Raw genomic sequence first — 26082 nt, 5'->3', positions numbered from 1 at the left:
AGAAGTGTTTTTGCTCTCTGTAAACATTAACACTTTGTTCACTAAGCTCAGGTAAGCAGAGGTTTTAGTGTGGATGTAAAATGTCATGTTAGCTTTTGTGTTAGATGCTAGTATTTATAATGGTTAGATACTCTTATTATATGGGCATTCACAGGAGTCTACAAAACTGCCTGTTAATGGCACTCGTACGGTAATTTTAATTAAACAAATGTTGAATTAAGGATTCCTGGTCTCTTTTTAGTACAAAGTAGATTAAAATGCAAAACGTAAAGATATTTCTTCATACCCCTTGGTTACCTACCTCCTTAGGGATTAACCCTTTCACTTTATAGTTGAAAAATCTTTAAAATGAAACGTAACCAAGGGATATGAAGATATTTCTTCGTATCCCTTGGTTACCTGCCTCCTTAGCGATTAACCCTTTCATTTTATAGTTGAAAAATCTTGTAAGAAAACAATACAAAAACAGATTTGGATGGCAGAATCAAATCACTTGCTACCCACGGCACGTGTAATATGGACAGACGTATAGTTCTCTATTATCTGAAACCAATATAATGTTTATTGTAGCCAGCAAAATAACCAATACAACCATAACCATACACTTTGTGGTAGTCTATAAAACGTCATGCAGTCCCTAGAAGTTCACCAACCAATGGCGCCTGTCTCTTTCAGATCACACATTTTGTACCTATGAATCTTACAGATGATTCTGCTGTATCCTTCTTTGTTATTAAAGGGATTTCTGATGCCCCTGAGCTGCAGGTTCCTATCTTCCTCCTAGTCCTCTTCATGTATCTCCTCACTCTGGGGGGTAACATGACCATTCTCCTGCTTGTGTGTTTAGACCCTCAGCTACATACTCCCATGTATTTCTTCCTGTGTAACCTGTCCATCATGGACATTCTGTCCAGCACCGTCACGTTACATAAAATCCTTGCTGTGTTCATCACGGGAGATAACACTGTTCCTTTCCTTGCCTGCATGATGCAGATGTTTATTTTCACCTCTTTAGTATGCAACGAACTCTTAATTCTTGCGGCCATGAGTTACGACCGCTACGTAGCCATATGTAACCCTCTGCGATACTCAACTGTCATGAGCCAGCGGGTTTGTGCCCTATTGTCCTTTTTCTGTTGGCTTTTGGGATTTCTAGAATCCATACCCCATGTTGTTGTTCTATCACAATCCTTTTGTTACCGATCCAAGGAAATTAATCACTTCTTCTGTGATATTTTGCCTCTCGTAAAACTCTCTTGTAGCGACTCTTCTCTTTCAGGTCTTTTAATGTTCACCTGTGGACTTTTCTTGTCAATCTTTCCCTTTCTTTCCACCCTGATCCCTTATGTTTTCATTATCAACGCCGTCGTGAAAATCCGTTCTACTACTGGGAAATACAAAGCCTTCTACACTTGTACATCCCACCTTTTTGTTGTCATCCTTCTGTATCTGACCCTTGTTTGCCAATACCTGAGGCCAGTTTCACAGGACAACCTGGATTCCAATAAGTTTTTCTCTCTCTTTAACACGGCTGCTGTCCCCATGCTAAACCCGCTCATCTACAGCTTGAAAAATAAAGATGTGAAGTCGGCCCTGAGGCAGAGGTGGTGTAGAACAAAGACATAAAATTTACACCAGGACCATTTCGCATTGGCTCTTCTCTCACAGAATCCATTATTCTACAGATGGAATCGACACCAACAAGAAATGCTGGTTTCCAAAAAAAAAACCTAATTTCTCTTTGTGTTTCCAGTGAAAATAATTGTGGTAACTAACATTTTGAACAGTGAAATGTTTCATGGTGGCCACCTGACCAACTATTAACAGTTTCTGGAAAAACTGTCCCCAATATGTATTAATGTCTAGTAATGACAAAGCTGCCTCTGATCTGGGGAAATTATCAAGAAGAAGAACACAAATAAGAAACTCTAGCCAAAAATACGAGTCCTGAAAAGTATCTAAAACCTTTGCTCAACACAGTATCAACACCGTGGTAACCTGTTTACTATTCCCTTCAATGGAACTATAGAACAAAGATAATTTTGTAGAAAACCTGATATTTAAGAATAAGTTTTTGTATTGCTAACCACAAACGTACAATTGGGAAGCGAGATCAGTGAGCGGACGGACTGATGCGGTAACTGAACTTACTCAGAGAAAACAAAATTTACGGACTAAAGAATTGTATGTTTCATATTTTACAATGTACAGTGACAGTATATCTTTGATGACAATTGCGAAACTCAAGGCTTTGTTTTTTTTCTCATTGTTTATTTTATTTATGTTTGCATTCCAATGGTAATTGTTTGACATTGGTTGTGCTATAATATTAGCAGGTCAACGAGATTATTATTATTAGTATTATTATTAAAATTATTATTATTCATTGACTCCATTAGCTCCATCTTATTTTGCAGTGCTGTACGGTGGATAAATAGGACATTACCAATCATCATTTAATTGAGCCTTTGTATGCATGTCATAATTCATATTACATCATACTTCTTAGGGTTTTTTCGTCTGGCAACTAAGCAAAAATGTGAGACATAAGTGAGACCCTCTGCTGCCTGCACTAAACAAAATTTACGTTTTATAGTATAAGTTGGTGATGATGCGACAATGTTAGCGGCATATCATCCTAAGTAAAGAAATGCGGACATGGCAGGCAAATTTGTGTTGAAACGGGTTCGTTGCCTCATGAACTCTTTGAGCAATATGGACAATGGTGTTTGCCATATTGACCTTTTTTTTTTTTTTTTTTTTTAAATTAAACTATATTATATAATGAATATAATGCTTACTCTTCTAGGACAGACAAGAACCAGGGGTGATCTCTGTGTCCGTCAAACACTCAAATCTAATTTTTCACTTAATCTTTTTAAGACTATATTATGCCGTCATCCGGACATCCAGTACATGATGTGGTCATCATGGGCCAAATCCCAGATGTTAAACATGCGAATACCAAAAATGAATAGTATTCTATTCAATTTTATGTTTTACAGACACAATGTTACCACTGCCTTTTTGCCTCTTGCTTAAATGTGCAAGGTAAAGAAAAGAACGTAAAGCCTCGTTTGAATCAATTATAGCTTTACTACTACGCTACAGAGCTTAAGTATATACCACAAACTCTTACTACTGCTATCAAAGTTTAGGCAGGCAAGGTAGGGACAATTAGGACTTGGTATTTTTTATGCCTTTAACGGAGCTCTCCCTGCAGCAGGAACTGGGATTTGACATCATAATGTATGATGAAGTCAAGGAGTTGATACCACAATTCTCCCCCACCCTAACAAAAACATAATGGCAAAGAACTACACATCAAGATGTGTATGTATTAAGTTGGAAGTAGAAAAACAAGTGTGTAAGCAACAACTTTAAAATCTTTTTTTTTTTATAAACCTTAACTTGATGCAGCTAGATTTGCGACATTTATTAGTACATTGCACAATAAAAAGGTAATGATATGACATAGGATGGAGGTCAACGAGTGATACACTTTGAAGATTTGTCACGTGCTGTGATGATATGCCACTCTTCCATGTGGTCACACATACACCAGAGAACAAAGACAGCTACTTGAATATTTACTGGCTAATATCACATCTTAATAACATATCACAATTAAGTGCCATGTACGTGTTCAATGTACTGTATAGAAAATAATGTTTACTTTACTATAGTCTCCTGGCTTCTGAAACCTACCTTAGGTTTCTACCTTAGAAACCTTTTATGCACAGACCTGTAAGTGCTAAACACAGCTTTATGGTTGGCTGAAGCTCATAGGGGTTGTAGTACATTATGAAATTTCTCAGCCCTCACGAGGCTTATTCCATCTCTTCCGTGACGGTTCCTGCAGAACCAGGCAAGACATGTCCATATCCCGAGTCACAAACCACATGCTTTTGCTACTATTCCTCAATGAAATATTTAGCAACTAGCATGACAAGTCTCAATTCTACATTATGGCTGAATTTACTAAGCAGGCACCCGAGGCACAAAAATTAATAAAAACACAAAGAGCATCTGGCGCATGGTTAGCTTCCCAAGCACTGTGTATTCAAGCGCCTCATCTGCCTTATGGGATATCTGTCCATGTCCTGCCCTCACTACTTGTAATAGTTTAGGCAGACTCATACACAGGTGAGCCCACCCAAAATAATCTCAAACACCCACACTCATATATTGAATGCAAGTAGTCCCTTCAGGTGTGAATTTTCTGATGGCGAGCAAGGTGTGAGCTCCGGCTGAAACATTTCCCGCATTCAGTACACGCAAATGGTTTCTCCCCAGTATGGACCCGCTCGTGTCGAACCAGACTGGAGTTACAGCTGAAGCATTCCCCACACTGAGAACATAAAAACGGTCTTTCCCCAGTGTGCGTACTCTGGTGGCGAATAAGATTTGAACTGTGGGTGAAACATTTCCCGCACTCTGAACATACAAAAGGCTTCTCCCCAGTGTGGGTCCTTCCATGTATAACCAGATGTGATTTGCAGCTGAAACATTTCCCGCACTCAGAACATACAAATGGCTTCTCTCCTATGTGAATCCTCTGGTGTGTAACCAGACTGGAAACTAGGCTAAAGCTTTCCCCACACTCAGAACATATAAAATGTTTATCCCTGAAGTGGATAATCTGGTGTCTGACCAGATTGGAGCTCTGTCCGAACTGTCTTCCACATTCCGAGCACACATATGGCTTCTCCCCTGTGTGTGTCCTCCGATGGGTAATAAGATTGGAATTACAGGTGAAAGCTCTACCACAGTCAGGACATTTAAACGACTTCTTCTTGGTGCCGGCACTCTCTTGCATAGATTGATATTTTCTGCATGAGTTAGTTCTACCAGGATAACGTTGTAGTTGTGTGGTTTGGTCAACAATATCTTTCTTCTCACAGTCTGACAGACCACTGTCAGAGGACACTGTCTCTACTTCAAATGTTCTCTTGCTCACTATTTCCTCTGTTAGCAAAGATAAAATAACCCTAGTAAGTGTATTAAGATAACAATTATTAAAATAAATGTTTGGTGAATAATATTTTGTATCTGTGTTCAAATGATGTGCTTGAGAACCAAAAACTGCAGAAGCGGTAGGCAGAGAAGGTAGGGTAACATTTAGCGTGGGTGAAAGAATGAGCAAGAATGAATGAGAGAAAACATGGGCAAAAATGTAGGAAAATGCGGGCCCTTCGATTTTTGTCCAAACTAGATTATCACGGAACCTAATGGGCCAAAAACAAATGGAAAAATCCATCCAAATAATTCATTTACTTGAGACAAATTAAATATTTATTGCCTACCTTTACAAGTATTTAAATAAATGTCCTCTTCTTTTATACGTTCTTGGCCTCGTATGCAGGACTTTTCTCCATAGTCAGCCTTTGATATAACTGTAGGAGGTCTCAACCTGATACGTTTTTTATGCGTAAAGTTAAATATTTTCACCTTACACTGACCTACATTTAAATAAAAGTGATTAGGAAACAGAGTACATATGTTAGTTTTGCTATATTAGATTAATTTATGTATTTTAATCTTCATTTTCTTACCTAGAGATCGAAGGGACTGGTAATTCTCCATCATCACATGCTCGTCGATTCACTCCTTTTCTTTTTGTATACCTTTACATTTCTTACACATATTAACTCATTGGATGTCTTCTAAAAAAAGAAAGGTGTTCAGTTAATTAGATCTATTCATTATTATATTAGTATTGTGATATATTTACCAAAAGATCTGTAACCCTCTAAACTTTTCACAATGGGAACTGGGGTTGCGAGTGACACTGTAGAGCAGGGGCGTCCAACCTGCGGCCCTCCAGCTGCTGCAGGACTACATCTCCCATAATGCTCTTACAGCTAAGGGGCTGGCTGAGGAGGATTGGAGATGTAGTCCTGCAGCAGCTGGAGGGCCGCAGGGTGGACGCCCCTGCTGTAGAGTGTTTGTCTGTCCTACTTTGTAACATTGCTTTGTTGCATACATACCAGTTACCTTCATGTGTTGTATTTTCCCATATTACTGGGCTACAAAGTATCGAGTACGGTGAAGATTAACAGTAACAAATGTGTGAGCCAAGACACATTGTTGCGCATGAAAGGCATGGGTCTAGGCTAATAATTAACTAAGTAATAAGTAGAAATTGGATTTTTTAAAGGAAGTTGCAAAATTTGAAGACGCTGAAAAAACTAACAATATTTCCTGAAAGTAAACAGTTCCTGTCGCTCATGTTTCAATAATTCATTTTTTACCGTGAAAGTTCAGAAGTGTTGTGCTTTACCACCATGACCATATCCTTCAGGATTTTTGACAACAATTTGTCAAGATGACTGTGAGGATTCCTTTTCATACCCTTTTCATAGGAACGTGACTACAAGAGTCATCAATTTAACTTTTAACCAATAGTATCTAATCGACACTCTCTTTTATCCCATTTTTTTAAATAAAAGGGCTCGTGACATTAATCTTTTTGCAGAGTTGTTGACTTGGCCATTTAAAATCTGACGCTTATGAATTCTACATGCTGCAGGTCATTCTAGCTAACGCTGCTTGGCAGTATGAAAAACCCACACATTTACACACATTGAATGCATTGAATGAATTATACATACTGCTGTTAATAGATGTGAAATATTAAAATGGCTTAGGTGGCAATGCTATCTTTCTGACCTGCTTTGACATGGATATTTAAAGGGTACTCCAGCATTTGCTTGCAACAGACAAAAGCACACTAATGAAACTGTCCCCATAAACATATTATTTTTATTATTATTATATATATTATTATTGATCATTGGTAGGAAAATACTACATTCCTTCTCTGCTATTAAAAGTTTTTGAGAAGAAAATCCAGATTTGCTATAATGCTCACCTCTTTCAGCCAGGGTAGCTGTGGGAGGAAGTGAGGTTGAAGGGAGTGTAGAATAATAATGATACTATTAATGCTGACCCCAAGGATTCTGGGGCTTGTAGTTCTGGAGTCAATTAGTATTATAGCTGTGGACACCATACAGGACTACAGCCCCCATGAGTCAGGCAGTGAAGAGATCACATGATACATTGTATCCATGCACAAAAAAGGAAAATTTCAGTCAAGTCTATAGCAGTGTTCAGTAGGCGCATCTTGTGTAGTATGACTCCCATGATGCTCAACCAGCCAAAATTTGCTCTACAAAATAAGCAGTTGATATATTCTCTTTTTCTGTTTTACTTATGCCTCCATGTGGAAAAACAAGTTGTGTTAATTCCACAGAAATCAAGTTTAAACGCTCTTTAAATGGTAATTTAATGTAATAAATCCTATGGACCACCTTGTCAACAGCTTGTCTGTGCTATATTTGTCCCCAAACAGCTTCTTTGTGCCTGGGCCACCTTGCCCCCTAAACAGCTTACCTGTGCCATATCTGTCCCTAAACAGCCTGCATGTGCCATCATTACCCCTAAACAGGTAGCCTGTGTCATCTCTACCCCTAAACAGCCTGCCCCTGCCATCTCTGCCCCTAAACAGCCTGCCTGTGCCACCCCTGCCCCTTCTACAGCCTGTCTGTGTCACCTCTGCTCCTTAAAAATCCTGCACGTGCCACCCCTGCTCCTTAACAGCCTGTCTGTGCCACTTGTGGGCCACAGTATGGCCCCAGTGGTCCTCAGCCAGCCCTGTATGGATTTTCCAGATAGTTTGGGACCAATAAAAAAAAGATGGAGGGCAGCACGTTAGTAAATAAATAATGATAGTAATAAATTTTATTTATTATTTACGTATGAGCCACAGCATCAACCCCACTCCCACCACCCTCAGGTGTTATTCCTGTCACAATCTTGCTATTTTTGTGCCCTTGGAACTGTTAAATATTTTCATTGTATGACTGTTGTTTCTTTTTATTTGGCATGATGGACTGTTTTCAGGTGTATGTTTTTATTATTCCAAGTACATACATATCTCGCATGTGTACTTGGTTAAGCTGTTGGTGTTTCGGTTCTGCGCTGCTGTACAAAAGAAGATAAGTAAAACGGGAGTGTCCCATATCTGTGGCCATACCACAATGAATATGCCTGCTCTTGGAAGTTAAGCTGGCCTGGGCCTAGTTAGTACTTGGATAGGAGACTGCCTAGAAATACCAGGAATTGTAGGCATTTGCTTTTCTCTTTTTTTTCCCCCTATCTAACCACAAGCAACAGTATCCGTTTCGGCCTTTCTCTCCTGCACACAAAGCCAAAGGAGCTTGTCTGCTACCTCGTCCAGGAAAAGGTGGGGCCCGCATCTCCCCCTTACGCACCTCGCCTGGCCTTGCCACACAAAACACCCCTTGGGAGGGTTTGGCCTGCTGCTCTTGTTACCTATGCTCTCTGTCTGGCAATTCTGCTGGACTGCTGCATGCTAGCCTCCCAGCTGGGTGCGAAATACAAGGAGACTGCTGCTATGAAAGAGTTGTGAGGAGAAAAAAAGAAAAGAAAATGAATAACTGACCACAGTGTCTTAAAAATACTCCTGGTGTGACGAGGAAGAGGGCACGTCACAGAAGAAGAGGAGTAAAATGACAGGCTCCTTCGCCTACGGCCATACCACCCTGAATACGCCCGATCTCGTCTGATCTTGGAAGCCAAGCAGGGTTGGGCCTGGTTAGTACTTGGATGGGAGACCGCCTGGGAATACCAGGTGTTGTAGGCTTTTGCTTTTCTCTCTTTTTTTTTCTCCCGTACCCCACCACCAACAGAGGGCGATAGAGTCACCAGAAGCTAACAAAACTCTAAGGCCCTTTCTTTCTAGCACCCCTTTTCACTCCTTCTTGCTTCAGCTGGCCTCCCACAGCAACTTGACGCCCTCAAGCCTCACTCCGCTCGTACCTCTTGCACACTCTGCACCAAAAAACAGCACTTTCGCAAAGCTGTCTTGCAGCAAATAGCACAGGCACGCTTCATGCTTTCCTTCACTGGTCTGTGCCGTGCCAAACTGCACATACAGGAGGCCGGGGGGGATCCTTTCCCCATGTGTTTCTTGCTGACCGTGAACGCGTTAACCCTTTACTTGAACCTTCTCTGTCCTGTCCCAGGCCTTAGTAAAGGCAATCCAAAAAAACGCCCTCTGCAGCAGGAGGAGCAGCAGCAGCAGCAGCCGCCGCCGCCTCACGCTACGCCCGATGCCCACAGCAAGTAACGCCGCGGACCATTCTAATTGCGTGCTGTCGAAATGCATCGGCGTACCCGTTTCGGCCTTTCTCTCCTGCACACAAAGCCAAAGGAGCTTGTCTGCTACCTGGTCCAGGGAGAGGGGAGAGGTGGGGCCTGCATCTCCCCCTTGCGCACCTCGCCAGGCCGTGCCTCGCAAAACGCACCGCGCTCTAGCCTCCCGACACTTGGGAAGGGCTTGGCCTGCTCTTGTTACCGATGCTCTCTGTCTGGCAGTTCTGCTGGACTGCTGTATGCTAGCCTCCCAGCTGGGTGCGAAATACAAGGAGACTGCTGCTATGAAAGAGTTGTGAGGAGAAAAAAAGAAAAGAAAATGAATAACTGACCACAGTGTCTTAAAAATACTCCTGGTGTGATGAGGAAGAGGGCACGTCACAGAAGAAGAGGAGTAAAATGACAAGCTCCTTCACCTACGGCCATACCACCCTGAATACGCCCGATCTCGTCTGATCTCGGAAGCTAAGCAGGGTTGGGCCTGGTTAGTACTTGGATGGGAGACCGCCTGGGAATACCAGGTGTTGTAGGCTTTTGCTTTTCTCTCTTTTTTTTTCTCCCGTACCCCACCACCAACAGAGGGCGATAGAGTCACCAGAAGCTAACAAAACTCTAAGGCCCTTTCTTTCTAGCACCCCTTTTCACTCCTTCTTGCTTCAGCTGGCCTCCCACAGCAACTTGACGCCCTCAAGCCTCACTCCGCTCGTACCTCTTGCACACTCTGCACCAAAAAACAGCACTTTCGCAAAGCTGTCTTGCAGCAAATAGCACAGGCACGCTTCATGCTTTCCTTCACTGGTCTGTGCCGTGCCAAACTGCACATACAGGAGGCCGGGGGGGGATCCTTTCCCCATGTGTTTCTTGCTGACCGTGAACGCGTTAACCCTTTACTTGAACCTTGTCACCTTCTCTGTCCTGTCCCAGGCCTTAGTAAAGGCAATCCAAAAAAACGCCCTCTGCAGCAGGAGGAGCAGCAGCAGCAGCAGCCGCCGCCGCACGCTACGCCCGATGCCCACAGCAAGTAACGCCGCGGACCATTCTAATTGCGTGCTGTCAAAATGCATCGGCGTACCCGTTTCGGCCTTTCTCTCCTGCACACAAAGCCAAAGGAGCTTGTCTGCTACCTGGTCCAGGGAGAGGGGAGAGGTGGGGCCTGCATCTCCCCCTTGCGCACCTCGCCAGGCCGTGCCTCGCAAAACGCACCGCGCTCTAGCCTCCCGACACTTGGGAAGGGCTTGGCCTGCTCTTGTTACCGATGCTCTCTGTCTGGCAGTTCTGCTGGACTGCTGTATGCTAGCCTCCCAGCTGGGTGCGAAATACAAGGAGACTGCTGCTATGAAAGAGTTGTGAGGAGAAAAAAAGAAAAGAAAATGAATAACTGACCACAGTGTCTTAAAAATACTCCTGGTGTGACGAGGAAGAGGGCACGTCACAGAAGAGGAGTAAAATGACAGGCTCCTTTGCCTACGGCCATACCACCCTGAATACGCCCGATCTCGTCTGATCTCGGAAGCTAAGCAGGGTTGGGCCTGGTTAGTACTTGGATGGGAGACCGCCTGGGAATACCAGGTGTTGTAGGCTTTTGCTTTTCTCTCTTTTTTTTTTCTCCCGTACCCCACCACCAACAGAGGGCGATAGAGTCGCCAGAAGCTAACAAAACTCTAAGGCCCTTTCTTTCTAGCACCCCTTTTCACTCCTTCTTGCTTCAGCTGGCCTCCCACAGCAACTTGACGCCCTCAAGCCTCACTCCGCTCGTACCTCTTGCACACTCTGCACCAAAAAACAGCACTTTCGCAAAGCTGTCTTGCAGCAAATAGCACAGGCACGCTTCATGCTTTCCTTCACTGGTCTGTGCCGTGCCAAACTGCACATACAGGAGGCCGGGGGGGGATCCTTTCCCCATGTGTTTCTTGCTGACCGTGAACGCGTTAACCCTTTACTTGAACCTTGTCACCTTCTCTGTCCTGTCCCAGGCCTTAGTAAAGGCAATCCAAAAAAACGCCCTCTGCAGCAGGAGGAGCAGCAGCAGCAGCAGCCGCCGCCGCCGCCTCACGCTACGCCCGATGCCCACAGCAAGTAACGCCGCGGACCATTCTAATTGCGTGCTGTCAAAATGCATCGGCGTACCCGTTTCGGCCTTTCTCTCCTGCACACAAAGCCAAAGGAGCTTGTCTGCTACCTGGTCCAGGAAGAGGGGAGAGGTGGGGCCTGCATCTCCCCCTTGCGCACCTCGCCAGGCCGTGCCTCGCAAAACGCACCGCGCTCTAGCCTCCCGACACTTGGGAAGGGCTTGGCCTGCTCTTGTTACCGATGCTCTCTGTCTGGCAGTTCTGCTGGACTGCTGTATGCTAGCCTCCCAGCTGGGTGCGAAATACAAGGAGACTGCTGCTATGAAAGAGTTGTGAGGAGAAAAAAAGAAAAGAAAATGAATAACTGACCACAGTGTCTTAAAAATACTCCTGGTGTGACGAGGAAGAGGGCACGTCACAGAAGAAGAGGAGTAAAATGACAGGCTCCTTCGCCTACGGCCATACCACCCTGAATACGCCCGATCTCGTCTGATCTCGGAAGCTAAGCAGGGTTGGGCCTGGTTAGTACTTGGATGGGAGACCACCTGGGAATACCAGGTGTTGTAGGCTTTTGCTTTTCTCTCTTTTTTTTTTCTCCCGTACCCCACCACCAACAGAGGGCGATAGAGTCGCCAGAAGCTAACAAAACTCTAAGGCCCTTTCTTTCTAGCACCCCTTTTCACTCCTTCTTGCTTCAGCTGGCCTCCCACAGCAACTTGACGCCCTCAAGCCTCACTCCGCTCGTACCTCTTGCACACTCTGCACCAAAAAACAGCACTTTCGCAAAGCTGTCTTGCAGCAAATAGCACAGGCACGCTTCATGCTTTCCTTCACTGGTCTGTGCCGTGCCAAACTGCACATACAGGAGGCCGGGGGGGATCCTTTCCCCATGTGTTTCTTGCTGACCGTGAACGCGTTAACCCTTTACTTGAACCTTGTCACCTTCTCTGTCCTGTCCCAGGCCTTAGTAAAGGCAATCCAAAAAAACGCCCTCTGCAGCAGGAGGAGCAGCAGCAGCAGCAGCCGCCGCCGCACGCTACGCCCGATGCCCACAGCAAGTAACGCCGCGGACCATTCTAATTGCGTGCTGTCAAAATGCATCGGCGTACCCGTTTCGGCCTTTCTCTCCTGCACACAAAGCCAAAGGAGCTTGTCTGCTACCTGGTCCAGGGAGAGGGGAGAGGTGGGGCCTGCATCTCCCCCTTGCGCACCTCGCCAGGCCGTGCCTCGCAAAACGCACCGCGCTCTAGCCTCCCGACACTTGGGAAGGGCTTGGCCTGCTCTTGTTACCGATGCTCTCTGTCTGGCAGTTCTGCTGGACTGCTGTATGCTAGCCTCCCAGCTGGGTGCGAAATACAAGGAGACTGCTGCTATGAAAGAGTTGTGAGGAGAAAAAAAGAAAAGAAAATGAATAACTGACCACAGTGTCTTAAAAATACTCCTGGTGTGACGAGGAAGAGGGCACGTCACAGAAGAGGAGTAAAATGACAGGCTCCTTTGCCTACGGCCATACCACCCTGAATACGCCCGATCTCGTCTGATCTCGGAAGCTAAGCAGGGTTGGGCCTGGTTAGTACTTGGATGGGAGACCACCTGGGAATACCAGGTGTTGTAGGCTTTTGCTTTTCTCTCTTTTTTTTTTCTCCCGTACCCCACCACCAACAGAGGGCGATAGAGTCGCCAGAAGCTAACAAAACTCTAAGGCCCTTTCTTTCTAGCACCCCTTTTCACTCCTTCTTGCTTCAGCTGGCCTCCCACAGCAACTTGACGCCCTCAAGCCTCACTCCGCTCGTACCTCTTGCACACTCTGCACCAAAAAACAGCACTTTCGCAAAGCTGTCTTGCAGCAAATAGCACAGGCACGCTTCATGCTTTCCTTCACTGGTCTGTGCCGTGCCAAACTGCACATACAGGAGGCCGGGGGGGATCCTTTCCCCATGTGTTTCTTGCTGACCGTGAACGCGTTAACCCTTTACTTGAACCTTGTCACCTTCTCTGTCCTGTCCCAGGCCTTAGTAAAGGCAATCCAAAAAAACGCCCTCTGCAGCAGGAGGAGCAGCAGCAGCAGCAGCCGCCGCCGCCTCACGCTACGCCCGATGCCCACAGCAAGTAACGCCGCGGACCATTCTAATTGCGTGCTGTCAAAATGCATCGGCGTACCCGTTTCGGCCTTTCTCTCCTGCACACAAAGCCAAAGGAGCTTGTCTGCTACCTGGTCCAGGGAGAGGGGAGAGGTGGGGCCTGCATCTCCCCCTTGCGCACCTCGCCAGGCCGTGCCTCGCAAAACGCACCGCGCTCTAGCCTCCCGACACTTGGGAAGGGCTTGGCCTGCTCTTGTTACCGATGCTCTCTGTCTGGCAGTTCTGCTGGACTGCTGTATGCTAGCCTCCCAGCTGGGTGCGAAATACAAGGAGACTGCTGCTATGAAAGAGTTGTGAGGAGAAAAAAAGAAAAGAAAATGAATAACTGACCACAGTGTCTTAAAAATACTCCTGGTGTGACGAGGAAGAGGGCACGTCACAGAAGAAGAGGAGTAAAATGACAGGCTCCTACGCCTACGGCCATACCACCCTGAATAAGCCCGATCTCGTCTGATCTCGGAAGCTAAGCAGGGTTGGGCCTGGTTAGTACTTGGATGGGAGACCGCCTGGGAATACCAGGTGTTGTAGGCTTTTGCTTTTCTCTCTTTTTTTTTTCTCCCGTACCCCACCACCAACAGAGGGCGATAGAGTCGCCAGAAGCTAACAAAACTCTAAGGCCCTTTCTTTCTAGCACCCCTTTTCACTCCTTCTTGCTTCAGCTGGCCTCCCACAGCAACTTGACGCCCTCAAGCCTCACTCCGCTCGTACCTCTTGCACACTCTGCACCAAAAAACAGCACTTTCGCAAAGCTGTCTTGCAGCAAATAGCACAGGCACGCTTCATGCTTTCCTTCACTGGTCTGTGCCGTGCCAAACTGCACATACAGGAGGCCGGGGGGGATCCTTTCCCCATGTGTTTCTTGCTGACCGTGAACGCGTTAACCCTTTACTTGAACCTTGTCACCTTCTCTGTCCTGTCCCAGGCCTTAGTAAAGGCAATCCAAAAAAACGCCCTCTGCAGCAGGAGGAGCAGCAGCAGCAGCCGCCGCCGCCGCCGCCTCACGCTACGCCCGATGCCCACAGCAAGTAACGCCGCGGACCATTCTAATTGCGTGCTGTCGAAATGCATCGGCGTACCCGTTTCGGCCTTTCTCTCCTGCACACAAAGCCAAAGGAGCTTGTCTGCTACCTGGTCCAGGGAGAGGGGAGAGGTGGGGCCTGCATCTCCCCCTTGCGCACCTCGCCAGGCCGTGCCTCGCAAAACGCACCGCGCTCTAGCCTCCCGACACTTGGGAAGGGCTTGGCCTGCTCTTGTTACCGATGCTCTCTGTCTGGCAGTTCTGCTGGACTGCTGTATGCTAGCCTCCCAGCTGGGTGCGAAATACAAGGAGACTGCTGCTATGAAAGAGTTGTGAGGAGAAAAAAAGAAAAGAAAATGAATAACTGACCACAGTGTCTTAAAAATACTCCTGGTGTGACGAGGAAGAGGGCACGTCACAGAAGAAGAGGAGTAAAATGACAGGCTCCTTCGCCTACGGCCATACCACCCTGAATACGCCCGATCTCGTCTGATCTTGGAAGCTAAGCAGGGTTGGGCCTGGTTAGTACTTGGATGGGAGACCGCCTGGGAATACCAGGTGTTGTAGGCTTTTGCTTTTCTCTCTTTTTTTTTTCTCCCGTACCCCACCACCAACAGAGGGCGATAGAGTCGCCAGAAGCTAACAAAACTCTAAGGCCCTTTCTTTCTAGCACCCCTTTTCACTCCTTCTTGCTTCAGCTGGCCTCCCACAGCAACTTGACGCCCTCAAGCCTCACTCCGCTCGTACCTCTTGCACACTCTGCACCAAAAAACAGCACTTTCGCAAAGCTGTCTTGCAGCAAATAGCACAGGCACGCTTCATGCTTTCCTTCACTGGTCTGTGCCGTGCCAAACTGCACATACAGGAGGCCGGGGGGGATCCTTTCCCCATGTGTTTCTTGCTGACCGTGAACGCGTTAACCCTTTACTTGAACCTTGTCACCTTCTCTGTCCTGTCCCAGGCCTTAGTAAAGGCAATCCAAAAAAACGCCCTCTGCAGCAGGAGGAGCAGCAGCAGCAGCAGCAGCAGCCGCCGCCGCCGCCTCACGCTACGCCCGATGCCCACAGCAAGTAACGCCGCGGACCATTCTAATTGCGTGCTGTCGAAATGCATCGGCGTACCCGTTTCGGCCTTTCTCTCCTGCACACGAAGCCAAAGGAGCTTGTCTGCTACCTGGTCCAGGGAGAGGGGAGAGGTGGGGCCTGCATCTCCCCCTTGCGCACCTCGCCAGGCCGTGCCTCGCAAAACGCACCGCGCTCTAGCCTCCCGACACTTGGGAAGGGCTTGGCCTGCTCTTGTTACCGATGCTCTCTGTCTGGCAGTTCTGCTGGACTGCTGTATGCTAGCCTCCCAGCTGGGTGCGAAATACAAGGAGACTGCTGCTATGAAAGAGTTGTGAGGAGAAAAAAAGAAAAGAAAATGAATAACTGACCACAGTGTCTTAAAAATACTCCTGGTGTGACGAGGAAGAGGGCACGTCACAGAAGAAGAGGAGTAAAATGACAGGCTCCTACGCCTACGGCCATACCACCCTGAATATGCCCGATCTCGTCTGATCTCAGAAGCTAAGCAGGGTTGGGCCTGGTTAGTACCTGGATGGGAGACCGCCTGGGAATACCAGGTGTTGTAGGCTTTTGCTTTTCTCTCTTTTTTTTTTCTCCCGTACCCCACCACCAACAGAGGGCGATAGAGTCGCCAGAAGCTAACAAAACTCTAAGGCCCTTTCTTTCTAGCACCCCTTTTCACTCCTTCTTGCTTCAGCTGGCCTCCCACAGCAACTTGACGCCCTCAAGCCTCACTCCGCTCGTACCTCTTGCACACTCTGCACCAAAAAACAGCACTTTCGCAAAGCTGTCTTGCAGCAAATAGCACAGGCACGCTTCATGCTTTCCTTCACTGGTCTGTGCCGTGCCAAACTGCACATACAGGAGGCCGGGGGGGATCCTTTCCCCATGTGTTTCTTGCTGACCGTGAACGCGTTAACCCTTTACTTGAACCTTGTCACCTTCTCTGTCCTGTCCCAGGCCTTAGTAAAGGCAATCCAAAAAAACGCCCTCTGCAGCAGGAGGAGCAGCAGCAGCAGCCGCCGCCGCCTCACGCTACGCCCGATGCCCACAGCAAGTAACGCCGCGGACCATTCTAATTGCGTGCTGTCGAAATGCATCGGCGTACCCGTTTCGGCCTTTCTCTCCTGCACACAAAGCCAAAGGAGCTTGTCTGCTACCTGGTCCAGGGAGAGGGGAGAGGTGGGGCCTGCATCTCCCCCTTGCGCACCTCGCCAGGCCGTGCCTCGCAAAACGCACCGCGCTCTAGCCTCCCGACACTTGGGAAGGGCTTGGCCTGCTCTTGTTACCGATGCTCTCTGTCTGGCAGTTCTGCTGGACTGCTGTATGCTAGCCTCCCAGCTGGGTGCGAAATACAAGGAGACTGCTGCTATGAAAGAGTTGTGAGGAGAAAAAAAGAAAAGAAAATGAATAACTGACCACAGTGTCTTAAAAATACTCCTGGTGTGACGAGGAAGAGGGCACGTCACAGAAGAAGAGGAGTAAAATGACAGGCTCCTTCGCCTACGGCCATACCACCCTGAATACGCCCGATCTCGTCTGATCTCGGAAGCTAAGCAGGGTTGGGCCTGGTTAGTACTTGGATGGGAGACCGCCTGGGAATACCAGGTGTTGTAGGCTTTTGCTTTTCTCTCTTTTTTTTTCTCCCGTACCCCACCACCAACAGAGGGCGATAGAGTCACCAGAAGCTAACAAAACTCTAAGGCCCTTTCTTTCTAGCACCCCTTTTCACTCCTTCTTGCTTCAGCTGGCCTCCCACAGCAACTTGACGCCCTCAAGCCTCACTCCGCTCGTACCTCTTGCACACTCTGCACCAAAAAACAGCACTTTCGCAAAGCTGTCTTGCAGCAAATAGCACAGGCACGCTTCATGCTTTCCTTCACTGGTCTGTGCCGTGCCAAACTGCACATACAGGAGGCCGGGGGGGATCCTTTCCCCATGTGTTTCTTGCTGACCGTGAACGCGTTAACCCTTTACTTGAACCTTGTCACCTTCTCTGTCCTGTCCCAGGCCTTAGTAAAGGCAATCCAAAAAAACGCCCTCTGCAGCAGGAGGAGCAGCAGCAGCAGCAGCAGCAGCAGCCGCCGCCGCCTCACGCTACGCCCGATGCCCACAGCAAGTAACGCTGCGGACCATTCTAATTGCGTGCTGTCGAAATGCATCGGCGTACCCGTTTCGGCCTTTCTCTCCTGCACACAAAGCCAAAGGAGCTTGTCTGCTACCTGGTCCAGGGAGAGGGGAGAGGTGGGGCCTGCATCTCCCCCTTGCGCACCTCGCCAGGCCGTGCCTCGCAAAACGCACCGCGCTCTAGCCTCCCGACACTTGGGAAGGGCTTGGCCTGCTCTTGTTACCGATGCTCTCTGTCTGGCAGTTCTGCTGGACTGCTGTATGCTAGCCTCCCAGCTGGGTGCGAAATACAAGGAGACTGCTGCTATGAAAGAGTTGTGAGGAGAAAAAAAGAAAAGAAAATGAATAACTGACCACAGTGTCTTAAAAATACTCCTGGTGTGACGAGGAAGAGGGCACGTCACAGAAGAAGAGGAGTAAAATGACAGGCTCCTTCGCCTACGGCCATACCACCCTGAATACGCCCGATCTCGTCTGATCTCGGAAGCTAAGCAGGTTTGGGCCTGGTTAGTACTTGGATGGGAGACCGCCTGGGAATACCAGGTGTTGTAGGCTTTTGCTTTTCTCTCTTTTTTTTTCTCCCGTACCCCACCACCAACAGAGGGCGATAGAGTCACCAGAAGCTAACAAAACTCTAAGGCCCTTTCTTTCTAGCACCCCTTTTCACTCCTTCTTGCTTCAGCTGGCCTCCCACAGCAACTTGACGCCCTCAAGCCTCACTCCGCTCGTACCTCTTGCACACTCTGCACCAAAAAACAGCACTTTCGCAAAGCTGTCTTGCAGCAAATAGCACAGGCACGCTTCATGCTTTCCTTCACTGGTCTGTGCCGTGCCAAACTGCACATACAGGAGGCCGGGGGGGATCCTTTCCCCATGTGTTTCTTGCTGACCGTGAACGCGTTAACCCTTTACTTGAACCTTGTCACCTTCTCTGTCCTGTCCCAGGCCTTAGTAAAGGCAATCCAAAAAAACGCCCTCTGCAGCAGGAGGAGCAGCAGCAGCAGCAGCAGCAGCCGCCGCCGCCGCCGCCTCACGCTACGCCCGATGCCCACAGCAAGTAACGCCGCGGACCATTCTAATTGCGTGCTGTCGAAATGCATCGGCGTACCCGTTTCGGCCTTTCTCTCCTGCACACAAAGCCAAAGGAGCTTGTCTGCTACCTGGTCCAGGGAGAGGGGAGAGGTGGGGCCTGCATCTCCCCCTTGCGCACCTCGCCAGGCCGTGCCTCGCAAAACGCACCGCGCTCTAGCCTCCCGACACTTGGGAAGGGCTTGGCCTGCTCTTGTTACCGATGCTCTCTGTCTGGCAGTTCTGCTGGACTGCTGTATGCTAGCCTCCCAGCTGGGTGCGAAATACAAGGAGACTGCTGCTATGAAAGAGTTGTGAGGAGAAAAAAAGAAAAGAAAATGAATAACTGACCACAGTGTCTTAAAAATACTCCTGGTGTGACGAGGAAGAGGGCACGTCACAGAAGAAGAGGAGTAAAATGACAGGCTCCTACGCCTACGGCCATACCACCCTGAATACGCCCGATCTCGTCTGATCTCGGAAGCTAAGCAGGGTTGGGCCTGGTTAGTACTTGGATGGGAGACCGCCTGGGAATACCAGGTGTTGTAGGCTTTTGCTTTTCTCTCTTTTTTTTTTCTCCCGTACCCCACCACCAACAGAGGGCGATAGAGTCGCCAGAAGCTAACAAAACTCTAAGGCCCTTTCTTTCTAGCACCCCTTTTCACTCCTTCTTGCTTCAGCTGGCCTCCCACAGCAACTTGACGCCCTCAAGCCTCACTCCGCTCGTACCTCTTGCACACTCTGCACCAAAAAACAGCACTTTCGCAAAGCTGTCTTGCAGCAAATAGCACAGGCACGCTTCATGCTTTCCTTCACTGGTCTGTGCCGTGCCAAACTGCACATACAGGAGGCCGGGGGGGATCCTTTCCCCATGTGTTTCTTGCTGACCGTGAACGCGTTAACCCTTTACTTGAACCTTGTCACCTTCTCTGTCCTGTCCCAGGCCTTAGTAAAGGCAATCCAAAAAAACGCCCTCTGCAGCAGGAGGAGCAGCAGCAGCAGCCGCCGCCGCCGCCGCCTCACGCTACGCCCGATGCCCACAGCAAGTAACGCCGCGGACCATTCTAATTGCGTGCTGTCGAAATGCATCGGCGTACCCGTTTCGGCCTTTCTCTCCTGCACACAAAGCCAAAGGAGCTTGTCTGCTACCTGGTCCAGGGAGAGGGGAGAGGTGGGGCCTGCATCTCCCCCTTGCGCACCTCGCCAGGCCGTGCCTCGCAAAACGCACCGCGCTCTAGCCTCCCGACACTTGGGAAGGGCTTGGCCTGCTCTTGTTACCGATGCTCTCTGTCTGGCAGTTCTGCTGGACTGCTGTATGCTAGCCTCCCAGCTGGGTGCGAAATACAAGGAGACTGCTGCTATGAAAGAGTTGTGAGGAGAAAAAAAGAAAAGAAAATGAATAACTGACCACAGTGTCTTAAAAATACTCCTGGTGTGACGAGGAAGAGGGCACGTCACAGAAGAAGAGGAGTAAAATGACAGGATCCTTCGCCTACGGCCATACCACCCTGAATACGCCCGATCTCGTCTGATCTCGGAAGCTAAGCAGGGTTGGGCCTGGTTAGTACTTGGATGGGAGACCGCCTGGGAATACCAGGTGTTGTAGGCTTTTGCTTTTCTCTCTTTTTTTTTCTCCCGTACCCCACCACCAACAGAGGGCGATAGAGTCACCAGAAGCTAACAAAACTCTAAGGCCCTTTCTTTCTAGCACCCCTTTTCACTCCTTCTTGCTTCAGCTGGCCTCCCACAGCAACTTGACGCCCTCAAGCCTCACTCCGCTCGTACCTCTTGCACACTCTGCACCAAAAAACAGCACTTTCGCAAAGCTGTCTTGCAGCAAATAGCACAGGCACGCTTCATGCTTTCCTTCACTGGTCTGTGCCGTGCCAAACTGCACATACAGGAGGCCGGGGGGGATCCTTTCCCCATGTGTTTCTTGCTGACCGTGAACGCGTTAACCCTTTACTTGAACCTTGTCACCTTCTCTGTCCTGTCCCAGGCCTTAGTAAAGGCAATCCAAAAAAACGCCCTCTGCAGCAGGAGGAGCAGCAGCAGCAGCAGCAGCCGCCGCCGCCGCCTCACGCTACGCCCGATGCCCACAGCAAGTAACGCCGCGGACCATTCTAATTGCGTGCTGTCGAAATGCATCGGCGTACCCGTTTCGGCCTTTCTCTCCTGCACACAAAGCCAAAGGAGCTTGTCTGCTACCTGGTCCAGGGAGAGGGGAGAGGTGGGGCCTGCATCTCCCCCTTGCGCACCTCGCCAGGCCGTGCCTCGCAAAACGCACCGCGCTCTAGCCTCCCGACACTTGGGAAGGGCTTGGCCTGCTCTTGTTACCGATGCTCTCTGTCTGGCAGTTCTGCTGGACTGCTGTATGCTAGCCTCCCAGCTGGGTGCGAAATACAAGGAGACTGCTGCTATGAAAGAGTTGTGAGGAGAAAAAAAGAAAAGAAAATGAATAACTGACCACAGTGTCTTAAAAATACTCCTGGTGTGACGAGGAAGAGGGCACGTCACAGAAGAAGAGGAGTAAAATGACAGGCTCCTACGCCTACGGCCATACCACCCTGAATATGCCCGATCTCGTCTGATCTCGGAAGCTAAGCAGGGTTGGGCCTGGTTAGTACTTGGATGGGAGACCGCCTGGGAATACCAGGTGTTGTAGGCTTTTGCTTTTCTCTCTTTTTTTTTTCTCCCGTACCCCACCACCAACAGAGGGCGATAGAGTCGCCAGAAGCTAACAAAACTCTAAGGCCCTTTCTTTCTAGCACCCCTTTTCACTCCTTCTTGCTTCAGCTGGCCTCCCACAGCAACTTGACGCCCTCAAGCCTCACTCCGCTCGTACCTCTTGCATACTCTGCACCAAAAAACAGCACTTTCGCAAAGCTGTCTTGCAGCAAATAGCACAGGCACGCTTCATGCTTTCCTTCACTGGTCTGTGCCGTGCCAAACTGCACATACAGGAGGCCGGGGGGGATCCTTTCCCCATGTGTTTCTTGCTGACCGTGAACGCGTTAACCCTTTACTTGAACCTTGTCACCTTCTCTGTCCTGTCCCAGGCCTTAGTAAAGGCAATCCAAAAAAACGCCCTCTGCAGCAGGAGGAGCAGCAGCAGCAGCAGCAGCCGCCGCCGCCGCCGCCTCACGCTACGCCCGATGCCCACAGCAAGTAACGCCGCGGACCATTCTAATTGCGTGCTGTCGAAATGCATCGGCGTACCCGTTTCGGCCTTTCTCTCCTGCACACAAAGCCAAAGGAGCTTGTCTGCTACCTGGTCCAGGGAGAGGGGAGAGGTGGGGCCTGCATCTCCCCCTTGCGCACCTCGCCAGGCCGTGCCTCGCAAAACGCACCGCGCTCTAGCCTCCCGACACTTGGGAAGGGCTTGGCCTGCTCTTGTTACCGATGCTCTCTGTCTGGCAGTTCTGCTGGACTGCTGTATGCTAGCCTCCCAGCTGGGTGCGAAATACAAGGAGACTGCTGCTATGAAAGAGTTGTGAGGAGAAAAAAAGAAAAGAAAATGAATAACTGACCACAGTGTCTTAAAAATACTCCTGGTGTGACGAGGAAGAGGGCACGTCACAGAAGAAGAGGAGTAAAATGACAGGCTCCTACGCCTACGGCCATACCACCCTGAATATGCCCGATCTCGTCTGATCTCGGAAGCTAAGCAGGGTTGGGCCTGGTTAGTACTTGGATGGGAGACCGCCTGGGAATACCAGGTGTTGTAGGCTTTTGCTTTTCTCTCTTTTTTTTTTCTCCCGTACCCCACCACCAACAGAGGGCGATAGAGTCGCCAGAAGCTAACAAAACTCTAAGGCCCTTTCTTTCTAGCACCCCTTTTCACTCCTTCTTGCTTCAGCTGGCCTCCCACAGCAACTTGACGCCCTCAAGCCTCACTCCGCTCGTACCTCTTGCATACTCTGCACCAAAAAACAGCACTTTCGCAAAGCTGTCTTGCAGCAAATAGCACAGGCACGCTTCATGCTTTCCTTCACTGGTCTGTGCCGTGCCAAACTGCACATACAGGAGGCCGGGGGGGATCCTTTCCCCATGTGTTTCTTGCTGACCGTGAACGCGTTAACCCTTTACTTGAACCTTGTCACCTTCTCTGTCCTGTCCCAGGCCTTAGTAAAGGCAATCCAAAAAAACGCCCTCTGCAGCAGGAGGAGCAGCAGCAGCAGCAGCAGCCGCCGCCGCCGCCGCCTCACGCTACGCCCGATGCCCACAGCAAGTAACGCCGCGGACCATTCTAATTGCGTGCTGTCGAAATGCATCGGCGTACCCGTTTCGGCCTTTCTCTCCTGCACACAAAGCCAAAGGAGCTTGTCTGCTACCTGGTCCAGGGAGAGGGGAGAGGTGGGGCCTGCATCTCCCCCTTGCGCACCTCGCCAGGCCGTGCCTCGCAAAACGCACCGCGCTCTAGCCTCCCGACACTTGGGAAGGGCTTGGCCTGCTCTTGTTACCGATGCTCTCTGTCTGGCAGTTCTGCTGGACTGCTGTATGCTAGCCTCCCAGCTGGGTGCGAAATACAAGGAGACTGCTGCTATGAAAGAGTTGTGAGGAGAAAAAAAGAAAAGAAAATGAATAACTGACCACAGTGTCTTAAAAATACTCCTGGTGTGACGAGGAAGAGGGCACGTCACAGAAGAAGAGGAGTAAAATGACAGGCTCCTACGCCTACGGCCATACCACCCTGAATATGCCCGATCTCGTCTGATCTCGGAAGCTAAGCAGGGTTGGGCCTGGTTAGTACTTGGATGGGAGACCGCCTGGGAATACCAGGTGTTGTAGGCTTTTGCTTTTCTCTCTTTTTTTTTTCTCCCGTACCCCACCACCAACAGAGGGCGATAGAGTCGCCAGAAGCTAACAAAACTCTAAGGCCCTTTCTTTCTAGCACCCCTTTTCACTCCTTCTTGCTTCAGCTGGCCTCCCACAGCAACTTGACGCCCTCAAGCCTCACTCCGCTCGTACCTCTTGCATACTCTGCACCAAAAAACAGCACTTTCGCAAAGCTGTCTTGCAGCAAATAGCACAGGCACGCTTCATGCTTTCCTTCACTGGTCTGTGCCGTGCCAAACTGCACATACAGGAGGCCGGGGGGGATCCTTTCCCCATGTGTTTCTTGCTGACCGTGAACGCGTTAACCCTTTACTTGAACCTTGTCACCTTCTCTGTCCTGTCCCAGGCCTTAGTAAAGGCAATCCAAAAAAACGCCCTCTGCAGCAGGAGGAGCAGCAGCAGCAGCAGCAGCCGCCGCCGCCGCCGCCTCACGCTACGCCCGATGCCCACAGCAAGTAACGCCGCGGACCATTCTAATTGCGTGCTGTCGAAATGCATCGGCGTACCCGTTTCGGCCTTTCTCTCCTGCACACAAAGCCAAAGGAGCTTGTCTGCTACCTGGTCCAGGGAGAGGGGAGAGGTGGGGCCTGCATCTCCCCCTTGCGCACCTCGCCAGGCCGTGCCTCGCAAAACGCACCGCGCTCTAGCCTCCCGACACTTGGGAAGGGCTTGGCCTGCTCTTGTTACCGATGCTCTCTGTCTGGCAGTTCTGCTGGACTGCTGTATGCTAGCCTCCCAGCTGGGTGCGAAATACAAGGAGACTGCTGCTATGAAAGAGTTGTGAGGAGAAAAAAAGAAAAGAAAATGAATAACTGACCACAGTGTCTTAAAAATACTCCTGGTGTGACCAGGAAGAGGGCACGTCACAGAAGAAGAGGAGTAAAATGACAGGCTCCTTCGCCTACGGCCATACCACCCTGAATACGCCCGATCTCGTCTGATCTTGGAAGCTAAGCAGGGTTGGGCCTGGTTAGTACTTGGATGGGAGACCGCCTGGGAATACCAGGTGTTGTAGGCTTTTGCTTTTCTCTCTTTTTTTTTCTCCCGTACCCCACCACCAACAGAGGGCGATAGAGTCACCAGAAGCTAACAAAACTCTAAGGCCCTTTCTTTCTAGCACCCCTTTTCACTCCTTCTTGCTTCAGCTGGCCTCCCACAGCAACTTGACGCCCTCAAGCCTCACTCCGCTCGTACCTCTTGCACACTCTGCACCAAAAAACAGCACTTTCGCAAAGCTGTCTTGCAGCAAATAGCACAGGCACGCTTCATGCTTTCCTTCACTGGTCTGTGCCGTGCCAAACTGCACATACAGGAGGCCGGGGGGGATCCTTTCCCCATGTGTTTCTTGCTGACCGTGAACGCGTTAACCCTTTACTTGAACCTTGTCACCTTCTCTGTCCTGTCCCAGGCCTTAGTAAAGGCAATCCAAAAAAACGCCCTCTGCAGCAGGAGGAGCAGCAGCAGCAGCAGCAGCAGCCGCCGCCGCCGCCTCACGCTACGCCCGATGCCCACAGCAAGTAACGCCGCGGACCATTCTAATTGCGTGCTGTCGAAATGCATCGGCGTACCCGTTTCGGCCTTTCTCTCCTGCACACAAAGCCAAAGGAGCTTGTCTGCTACCTGGTCCAGGGAGAGGGGAGAGGTGGGGCCTGCATCTCCCCCTTGCGCACCTCGCCAGGCCGTGCCTCGCAAAACGCACCGCGCTCTAGCCTCCCGACACTTGGGAAGGGCTTGGCCTGCTCTTGTTACCGATGCTCTCTGTCTGGCAGTTCTGCTGGACTGCTGTATGCTAGCCTCCCAGCTGGGTGCGAAATACAAGGAGACTGCTGCTATGAAAGAGTTGTGAGGAGAAAAAAAGAAAAGAAAATGAATAACTGACCACAGTGTCTTAAAAATACTCCTGGTGTGACGAGGAAGAGGGCACGTCACAGAAGAAGAGGAGTAAAATGACAGGCTCCTTCGCCTACGGCCATACCACCCTGAATACGCCCGATCTCGTCTGATCTCGGAAGCTAAGCAGGGTTGGGCCTGGTTAGTACTTGGATGGGAGACCGCCTGGGAATACCAGGTGTTGTAGGCTTTTGCTTTTCTCTCTTTTTTTTTCTCCCGTACCCCACCACCAACAGAGGGCGATAGAGTCACCAGAAGCTAACAAAACTCTAAGGCCCTTTCTTTCTAGCACCCCTTTTCACTCCTTCTTGCTTCAGCTGGCCTCCCACAGCAACTTGACGCCCTCAAGCCTCACTCCGCTCGTACCTCTTGCACACTCTGCACCAAAAAACAGCACTTTCGCAAAGCTGTCTTGCAGCAAATAGCACAGGCACGCTTCATGCTTTCCTTCACTGGTCTGTGCCGTGCAAAACTGCACATACAGGAGGCCGGGGGGGATCCTTTCCCCATGTGTTTCTTGCTGACCGTGAACGCGTTAACCCTTTACTTGAACCTTGTCACCTTCTCTGTCCTGTCCCAGGCCTTAGTAAAGGCAATCCAAAAAAACGCCCTCTGCAGCAGGAGGAGCAGCAGCAGCAGCCGCCGCCGCCTCACGCTACGCCCGATGCCCACAGCAAGTAACGCCG

The 26082-nt window shown here is 49.5% G+C and overlaps 17 non-coding genes across 17 annotated transcripts; all 17 read left to right on the top strand.

The window, feature by feature from the left end:
• Positions 1-8549: 8549 nt before the first annotated feature.
• LOC149280358 (5S ribosomal RNA) lies at positions 8550-8668 on the top strand. The gene has a single exon (XR_016278196.1). It is a non-coding gene; the product is annotated as a 5S ribosomal RNA (ribosomal RNA).
• Positions 8669-9594: 926 nt separating this feature from the next.
• Positions 9595-9713, top strand: LOC149280357 (5S ribosomal RNA). The gene has a single exon (XR_016278176.1). It is a non-coding gene; the product is annotated as a 5S ribosomal RNA (ribosomal RNA).
• Positions 9714-10642: 929 nt separating this feature from the next.
• LOC149280356 (5S ribosomal RNA) lies at positions 10643-10761 on the top strand. Its single transcript, XR_016278249.1, has one exon. It is a non-coding gene; the product is annotated as a 5S ribosomal RNA (ribosomal RNA).
• Positions 10762-11700: 939 nt separating this feature from the next.
• Positions 11701-11819, top strand: LOC149280355 (5S ribosomal RNA). The gene has a single exon (XR_016278224.1). It is a non-coding gene; the product is annotated as a 5S ribosomal RNA (ribosomal RNA).
• A 929-nt stretch (positions 11820-12748) lies between these two features.
• On the top strand, positions 12749-12867 carry LOC149280354 (5S ribosomal RNA). Its single transcript, XR_016278213.1, has one exon. It is a non-coding gene; the product is annotated as a 5S ribosomal RNA (ribosomal RNA).
• Positions 12868-13802: 935 nt separating this feature from the next.
• Positions 13803-13921, top strand: LOC149280353 (5S ribosomal RNA). Its single transcript, XR_016278189.1, has one exon. It is a non-coding gene; the product is annotated as a 5S ribosomal RNA (ribosomal RNA).
• A 938-nt stretch (positions 13922-14859) lies between these two features.
• LOC149280352 (5S ribosomal RNA) lies at positions 14860-14978 on the top strand. Its single transcript, XR_016278185.1, has one exon. It is a non-coding gene; the product is annotated as a 5S ribosomal RNA (ribosomal RNA).
• Positions 14979-15922: 944 nt separating this feature from the next.
• On the top strand, positions 15923-16041 carry LOC149280351 (5S ribosomal RNA). The gene has a single exon (XR_016278201.1). It is a non-coding gene; the product is annotated as a 5S ribosomal RNA (ribosomal RNA).
• A 932-nt stretch (positions 16042-16973) lies between these two features.
• On the top strand, positions 16974-17092 carry LOC149280350 (5S ribosomal RNA). Its single transcript, XR_016278248.1, has one exon. It is a non-coding gene; the product is annotated as a 5S ribosomal RNA (ribosomal RNA).
• A 943-nt stretch (positions 17093-18035) lies between these two features.
• LOC149280349 (5S ribosomal RNA) lies at positions 18036-18154 on the top strand. The gene has a single exon (XR_016278193.1). It is a non-coding gene; the product is annotated as a 5S ribosomal RNA (ribosomal RNA).
• Positions 18155-19100: 946 nt separating this feature from the next.
• LOC149280348 (5S ribosomal RNA) lies at positions 19101-19219 on the top strand. The gene has a single exon (XR_016278247.1). It is a non-coding gene; the product is annotated as a 5S ribosomal RNA (ribosomal RNA).
• Positions 19220-20157: 938 nt separating this feature from the next.
• LOC149280347 (5S ribosomal RNA) lies at positions 20158-20276 on the top strand. The gene has a single exon (XR_016278245.1). It is a non-coding gene; the product is annotated as a 5S ribosomal RNA (ribosomal RNA).
• A 940-nt stretch (positions 20277-21216) lies between these two features.
• LOC149280346 (5S ribosomal RNA) lies at positions 21217-21335 on the top strand. Its single transcript, XR_016278171.1, has one exon. It is a non-coding gene; the product is annotated as a 5S ribosomal RNA (ribosomal RNA).
• A 944-nt stretch (positions 21336-22279) lies between these two features.
• LOC149280345 (5S ribosomal RNA) lies at positions 22280-22398 on the top strand. The gene has a single exon (XR_016278170.1). It is a non-coding gene; the product is annotated as a 5S ribosomal RNA (ribosomal RNA).
• A 944-nt stretch (positions 22399-23342) lies between these two features.
• On the top strand, positions 23343-23461 carry LOC149280344 (5S ribosomal RNA). Its single transcript, XR_016278169.1, has one exon. It is a non-coding gene; the product is annotated as a 5S ribosomal RNA (ribosomal RNA).
• A 944-nt stretch (positions 23462-24405) lies between these two features.
• Positions 24406-24524, top strand: LOC149280343 (5S ribosomal RNA). The gene has a single exon (XR_016278184.1). It is a non-coding gene; the product is annotated as a 5S ribosomal RNA (ribosomal RNA).
• A 943-nt stretch (positions 24525-25467) lies between these two features.
• LOC149280342 (5S ribosomal RNA) lies at positions 25468-25586 on the top strand. Its single transcript, XR_016278244.1, has one exon. It is a non-coding gene; the product is annotated as a 5S ribosomal RNA (ribosomal RNA).
• The last annotated feature ends 496 nt before the right edge of the window (positions 25587-26082 follow it).

Source organism: Sceloporus occidentalis, unplaced genomic scaffold (assembly GCF_023333645.1).
Source record: "Sceloporus occidentalis isolate IW3139 unplaced genomic scaffold, rSceOcc1.0.p SCAF_157, whole genome shotgun sequence".
Lineage (NCBI taxonomy): Eukaryota > Metazoa > Chordata > Lepidosauria > Squamata > Phrynosomatidae > Sceloporus > Sceloporus occidentalis.
The sequence above is the reverse complement of the archived record's forward strand: the minus strand, read 5'-3'. Positions and strand labels throughout refer to the sequence as shown.